This window comes from Lactuca saligna, chromosome 7 (genome assembly GCF_052625555.1).
Source record: "Lactuca saligna cultivar CGN05327 chromosome 7, ASM5262555v1, whole genome shotgun sequence".
Classification (NCBI taxonomy): domain Eukaryota; kingdom Viridiplantae; phylum Streptophyta; class Magnoliopsida; order Asterales; family Asteraceae; genus Lactuca; species Lactuca saligna.
The window spans coordinates 175,649,732-175,657,531 of record NC_136423.1 but is presented as its reverse complement, the minus strand read 5'-3'; the positions used below and the strand labels follow the sequence as shown (position 1 = coordinate 175,657,531).

Genomic DNA, 7,800 nt, shown 5'->3' with positions numbered 1-7,800 from the left:
TGACCGGTAATAGTCAAGTTCATCCTTTATAATGCAAAAAATTTAAATGAGGGACCTTTTAAGCCAAATCATGTTAGTTTATAGGCTTATAGTGACATTTACCCTTATATATACTATTAATTGTTAAAAACTTTGTGAACAGGAAACTTTAACCATTTGCATTTGTGCCACAATTTTTCCTCTCTTTTCTTATTTTTCCCCTGTAACTTGTGCTTTGGCTAATGCTTATCTTCTCTTCCTCACAGTCGGTTGCTGCCTCTCATTCTAGACCGCGTTATTTTCCGATTGTTATCTTTTCTTCTTACCTTTTTTGATTGTGCTGCCCTTCTCCTCCAATAGGACTCTCCACCGCCATTGACTGCTTCTCTGTATATATTCCTCATGCTTATCAGATTTCTTCGTTTGATAATTCCTCCACTCTATTCCCATTATTGCATTCCAATCGAACGATGACCTCGACTTCTACTGATCTTTCTTAGTATTTCTGTCTCTTCCAATTTCGTTTTTCTCGGCTTTTAATTATTTGGTTTCAAGAAATAGGTAGCACTCGATCTGAACCCTAGAAATCGGTTTGTTCACCATATGGTTGCAAGGCGTCCGAGACCAACATTAGGAGGTAGTTGGTGCAACTGATTTACTAAAGAAAGGGCCAATTTGAAGTAGCCCTTGGCTAGCTGCGTATCCACCATTCTTAGTGAAGCACGACGGCGTCGTATACCACCGCCGTCACCATCGCTATCGTCGTCCTCACTGACTCCCTTAGTAACAAGTACTATTGCTCCAGCAGTTTCTCGTCAGAAATCTAGTGGAATCTCCCGCGCAATTGCAACGCCAACGAACAGGTTCATTGATTCTCGCTTCCCTATCTTGATCTTGCAAGTCTTTTTGTGAGTTAGACACTAATATTCCAATTTTGACTTGGGGGTAATTTATATTCAATCTGTGATTTTGAAGACCAGGTTTAGCTCATTTGCTTGTGTTTCCCACAGATTGCTATTTAACACCCTTCCATTCGTGTTCTACCATTAGTTCAGTAACGTAATTTAAGTTTGAAATTGAATTCACCAACTTTTTCTTGTAGGCATCATCATCAGTGGTAAATATTGACGAATGGAAATGGAAACTTAGCATGCTTTTACATAGCAAAACAAAGCAAGAGATCATAACCAGAGACAAGAGAGAGTATGAACAAATATGTAACCTCGCCTGGAAAATGGGCCTTTACTGGTAGTTGACTTCATATCTACATCCTTTTATCTCTTTCCCATTCAAATCATATTCACGACTCTTGATTATGCACATATATATTTTGTTTTGGCCTCTCCCACACTAATCATCACATGTTTAGGAAAATATATGGAAAAGTAATGGTTGCAAGCAAGGTCCCTCTTCTCAACTATCGTCCAGTCGTTGATGATAAATGCCCCCAAAGAGAGGTAAGACTTCTTCCAGTTTCTTTCAGGAAATTCTCTTACATGAAACTGGTGATGGGTATATTAGTGTTTACGGTCCACTAAATGTAGGTAGTTATCCCATGAAGCTTGCAAATAAGAGTAGAAGGTGTACTCCAAGAACATCTTGACCGAATGCAATTGATTTCTGGAGATGCGATGAGTGAATCTTGTCATCATACTGAGCTAGCGAACAAGGGTAGTAATGGTAATCCATAGTCATTAGTATACATATGAGAAGTATGCAAAGATCTTCGGAGGTATATATTGAATATAACGTCATAACTTCTTAACAGCTCTTGAATTAATTGTACACTTTCAAGTTATTGAACAAAATTTGAATTTTGAATTGTTATTTGTATCTTTAGGAATAACTAGAAGGCAAGAAAATGCTACAAGCACGTATGTTTCTTCTTGCATTTAAAGAGAAAGAATGATTCATTCAAGCAATTGCATAGAATCAAGTTATTATCATATCTGTAGAGACTGGATGTGGGATGATCATTTAACTTCCACAATACATATTGGAATCTGAGATAGAATCTGGTCGTCTGTCATAGCTGTTGTAGAAAGAGTTTCTTCTGAAAGGAGAGTCTCTAGGTGAATCAGTAAGGCTTTTCTTTAATCTTTACTCTTCACTTAGTTTTTATTGCTTAAAGAAAGGCTTTATAAGCAATAATTTTTGTCTTTTTCACAGGTTGGCTATAAAGTTCGATTAGAGGGTATGAAAGGAAAAAACACTCATTTGGTTTTTTGTAACGCTAAATGTATGCCGCTTATGTTAAAAGTTTAGTTTTACAGGAGTATTTACTTTTCCAAGTCTTTTGAGTAGTTAAAGAAGGCGTTACGAATCATCCACGGACATTATCGTCCAAAAGACCGAAAGCAAGCAACGAACCAAACGTATCACAAACGAAGGGAAATAGAAATCATGTGTGGGTATTTTTGAAGGTCATAACAGTTGCTATTTGACACCTAATCTTGAACTAGGTATCTGGTAAATAAACCATAGTTTAACATCTCAATTTATTATTATTATTATTATTATTATTATTATTATTATTATTATTATTATATAGTTATGTATGATTTTTGGATTAATTTTCAATTTTAGAAGTGACCTAACAAAACTAATTAATATGTCACTTTAGAGTCTTTATGTTTATGTTAAAAGTTAACTTTTACATGTACTCATTTTTTATAAAACAGTACATGAAAGATACAATAAATTATTATATATCCAATTACAACAACATAGGTGTCTGTATCATTTGGCTTAAAAAATACTAAAGAATGTACTGCGTTAATGTATATTTTATCATATTCTCCAAATTATTTAGGTTGATTCACTATAATTTTTTGTTCACATTTTAATGAGAGTCTTCAACTGATTGACACATTCCATATAAGTGGCTAATATTTTTTTTCAGCTTTTAACTGCAATCGTTTATTCATAAAAATGTAACCATTTCACAGAGTTTTGTATACGAGGTGCAAGGAAAGAAAGTTGAACATAACGATAAAGTAAGTTCATCTATTCCCTTCATCTTATTGAAATCTTTCAACTGATTTTTATTATTCATCTATTTGCAGACTAACTTTTACATGTTTCTGATGTTACTAATGAGGCTAGGTTGTTTTAATTGAACATATAATTTATCTATTTGCAGACTAACCTCACATGTTTTTGATGTTACATTATTATATAATTAAACTTATTGCATGTTGATATTTATTTATTTTTCTTTTTCAGGGTCATGTAATTGCATGTTGTCATATTCTACAACACCAGATGAGGTTTTCATATTCTTCATGTTATTGAAATCTTTCACCGGATTTTAAAAAGTGGTTCATTATCTTGATTGAACTATAATTCTTATTGCAGACTTATGAGGCTAGGTTGTTTAGATTTAACAATGGACATGGTGATTTTTTTTGTTGGTATAAATTACCAATGCAATTCTTATTAGAAATGGGCGATGTGTCTAACATGTAGACAAACACACAAATTGAGGTCACTCACACACACTATTGTTTCAACATGCCATGAGTTGATAGATCAAAAAGATAGCTTAATTGGTTTTTAGTCTTGATAAAAAAAATATAGTAAATGGAATGCATGATCACTTTGTATTGTGTAGGAATTTGGATGAGCATATGTAAAAAATAAACATGTATGTATACATGTAAGAAGTGTAAAGTGGATATTTCTTGCAATTTACCATTTCTAATAACAAGATTGGAAGATTATTTGTTTATACTGGAATACTCAGCAATCATAGCAGCGGCAGATCAAGTGTGCAGACTCGTAATATTTTTCCTTATTGTTTACTACAAGTTCAAATTAGGAAAAAAAAAAAAAGGAACACATCACCAATTTGGCGCATCTAATTCTCATCTAATTTTATATAAATTTTTAAAACTTAGTTCTTTTTTCTTCAAAAGTGTTCTTATGCGTGATTTATTTTACATATTCTTATAACTCTATTTTTTTTTTTTTTTTTGAATTTATTTTTACAAATTAGTTTTATTTTTATAAAATAACTTTGTATTACTTCTTTATAATTTTTTTTGAATTTTTTTTTTTTTGATTTTTTGATTTTTTTTCTTTGTTTTTGAATAACAGAGTGACATATGCTTTGAAAATAAAAGCAAAATTTTCCAAATTTATTTATTCACATCTCTATTTTCAATTGGAATTAAAAGCAACTTATATAATTACACTTTAATCGTGGATAAATGTAACGAATGACTTGAAATGTTATATAAGAGTATATGGATTTTGTTAATAAATACTAAAACAAAATGACAGGTGAATATGAATACTGGGGGTTAAAGTGTAATATACCGAGTCAAATTGAGTTGAATCGAGTTAACTCACTTTTAATTAAAGGGAAAAATGGAGAACCGAATGATTACGTCTTAATTATTGATAATAGTATTTTGTGTTTACATAATTAAATATGGTTAGCGTGACAACGTAGGGTAGCATGTTTGTGTGCCCCATGCATTTTCTTTTCCAGATAGATTAATTATTTTGAGAAAAAAAAATGAATAAATAAATAAAAATCGGTAGAAAAAAGGTAGACGAATAAATATATTTTCATTGATTTATACATTAAGGAAATCACTTTCAAAGGTAACATTCAACTATGTATTGTATTCAATGTTCTAAATAACGTAAGGTGTGATTTGGCGGCAATATCAAGCCTTAAGTTTTCCCAGTTTTGACGAGTCATAACATTTGTAAGGCGTGATTTAAGGCGACAGTTTCTATATAATTAATATTTTTATATGTATTTCTAACTATTATTCATTTTTATACACATATATTAGTTAAGGCGGCATTTTGGTAAAGTTTGACGGCAGATGCAAGCCTTGGAGTTGTGACACGCTATGGCGGAGTCATGACGAACTTTTTAGAACCTTGGTTATATCTAACTTTTTTTTCTTGGAGGTTTTATTTTATAGTTTTACTACGTATAAAACTTATATATTAAATGAGTTAATTAAAAAGTTTAAATATAAATGCATAAATATTTAAAAACTTTATATATATATATATATATATATATATATATATATATATATATATATATATATATATATATATATAAAAGAAAATAAAAAAATAATGAATTATTAAAATTGATTTTTTTAATCTTTAAATTTAAATAAGTAAACAAAATAAAATAACGAACTTTAATTTGGAAAATTTGAAATAAGAATGTAAGTCTATTAACGAAATTGAAATTCATTTATTACTATTTTTATTATAATTATTATATTAAAGTATTATATACAATTTATTAAAATAGAAAAAAACATATAAAATGACATGTGAAAAAAAATATTCAAAATAATCAAAAAATAATATTTATCAAATTGAATGAGAATATGATATATAGTTTCATTTATTAGAGTAGCGATAATGATATAGTAAATGGAGATATGCAACTCATTCAACTGATTGTTATATTTGTTTCAAAATAGTTTTTTTTTTCTTAATTTTTTTTTATTTTTTCCAACCAATAAAACTTGAAAAATATATTTTTTCCAACTCATTCAATCTACTTGTCGCGTCATTATTTATAATTTAATCAAATTAGAAAACATAAAACTAAATAAAACATAATTTTTTAATAAATACAAATTAATTCATTGGATATATATATATATATATATATATATATATATATATATATATATATATATATATATATATATATATATATATATATATATATATATATATATATATATATATATTAAAGCAGAACTTGCATTATGAACAGTTATCTTTGGGTGGTGACAAATTTGCCCCAAATTTTCTTTTAATTTCACACATGCGGTCCCTTTTTTGTATTATTCCCGTTTTTTTACCTTAGCAACAATAATAGTTTAAAATTGCATAACTATAACACCGTAAATTTTCAAACATAAATTTTCATTTAAAAACCAAATTATCTCATTTCAAAATACAAAAATTCTACAAACATCAAGTTATGAAAACACATGTCCCAAAACTGTTTATAACACAAATCCAGGATCCTTTAAAAACATATCTCCAACTCGGATGTGTATACAACCAAGCACATGCCTTTCCGTGATCCTGAGAGGTACTTGAAACACATAACACATAACATGGTAACCTTGAAGCATAGCGAGTTCCCCAAAATATCAGACACATCACATTAGCCACTCGCAACTAACTCAATACGACCCTCCGGTCAATGTGTCTCAGTGAAGACCCTCCAGCCCCACAACTCGGATGGACCCTCCGATCCTAACTCAATAAGCTCACAATAATAATACTCAGCATAAATCACAAAGACATAATGCAGAATATCACAATACACAGGTAAGCACATAAGACATCTCAGTCACACAAAGATACCACTCATGATAAGTATAGTGAGAAGACTCACCTCACAAGAAATCAGATAATCTCGAACTCAAATCACTGGTCTAGCCTCCACCTAACACATACGACAATTATCCCTAATTAATCACGGCTCTCAAGAAGATAAACTAACCCTTTTAGAAACTCACAGAAGGGTAAAATACAATTTTACCCCTCAATGGCCTTAATAGTCCACAAATTGACCAAACCCTAAAAGTCAACCAAAAGTCAACACTAGCGAGTACGTTGTGCGTACAAGATCTTTACGATGAGCGTACTCCGATGCCACTAATGCATCGGGGATTCTCAACCCTACGTTGCGCATACTGGGATTGCGCTCGGCTTACGCCCTAGGTTTGCTCTTTCTACTCTTTTAGTCTTAATCCGTTAAGACCTTGGATCATATCACATATTTGGACTTCCTAAAGGCTCTTACTCCATAAAGTCAGTGACTTTAAGCCTTTGCATGGCTGATAAAGTCACAAACACCCAAAACTCGCATTCTCTTATCTCAAAATGTTCATATCTCATGCATGGGTTGATTTAACCGTCCAAGTCTCGATTTTTATGACACTATACCCCTTAAGACACTCAAAGGAGCTACTCATAATCTCTGTAGCTCATTTTCTCATAAAGCATGCAACTTTGGGACCAAAACCCTAAAATGGTCTAACATGATGCACAAAACAAAAGAGTGGGAAAGCTTTGAGCTTTATACCTCCAAATGAAGTTCCCAACACATATATGCTCAGATCTATAACCTGGACTCCAACTCCTTATTCTTCAAAGCTTCTTCTTCGCTTCAAGAACACACAAAATCACTTAAATGCTCTCAAATGGACACACACAAACTCAAGAAAGAGGATTAGGGCTTGAGAGGGTTGCTTGTATGAGAATGGTGGTTAGGAATGAGGCCATCATATCCTTTAAATAGGGACACACTCCAAATTAGCGTTTCCACTCTGGGACTAGTACGCCCATCGTACCCTCTAGTATGCCCAACGTACTAGGTGGCTTCCACGTCACAAACACACATATGAGTACGCTGAGCGTACACTTGCGTACGCCCCATGTACTCATTTACCACCTTTTCTTAAAAAGGCTAAACTGGACAATTCACCAAAAGAAAAGGGGATTAAGGTATACCTAGACTTGGGATGTTACAATTCTCCCCCATTAGAATCAGACTTCGCCCTCGTAGTCAGTCTCGAAAAATAACTCTGGATACTGCTCGCATATCTCAGACTCCGACTCTAAAGTGCACTCGGACCCCTTCTAATGTTGCCATTGGACCTGAACCAGAGGCACCTCCTTATTCCCTAGAACTTTCACATTCCAATCCATAGTTGCAATTGGTTTCTCAATATAATTCAGGCTCGCATCAACCTGAATGTCCTCTAATGGTACCACTGCTGTCTCATCGGCTACACACTTCCTCAGTTGGGA

General features: G+C 32.1%; 1 long non-coding RNA gene across 8 annotated transcripts; it reads left to right on the top strand.

Annotated features, from left to right (window-relative positions):
- Nucleotides 1-236: 236 nt before the first annotated feature.
- On the top strand, nt 237-3,709 carry LOC145005168 (uncharacterized). 8 transcript variants are annotated; one of them, XR_013662513.1, is made up of 9 exons: nt 237-842; nt 1,082-1,227; nt 1,349-1,436; nt 1,524-1,711; nt 1,820-2,059; nt 2,149-2,441; nt 2,882-2,975; nt 3,205-3,248; nt 3,337-3,709. It is a non-coding gene; the product is annotated as an uncharacterized LOC145005168 (long non-coding RNA). The 8 variants fall into 8 exon arrangements; XR_013662515.1 differs by having other exon boundaries at nt 238-842; nt 1,820-1,853; nt 1,935-2,059; nt 2,928-2,975; nt 3,205-3,709; XR_013662511.1 differs by having other exon boundaries at nt 238-842; nt 2,928-2,975.
- Nucleotides 3,710-7,800: the final 4,091 nt, after the last annotated feature.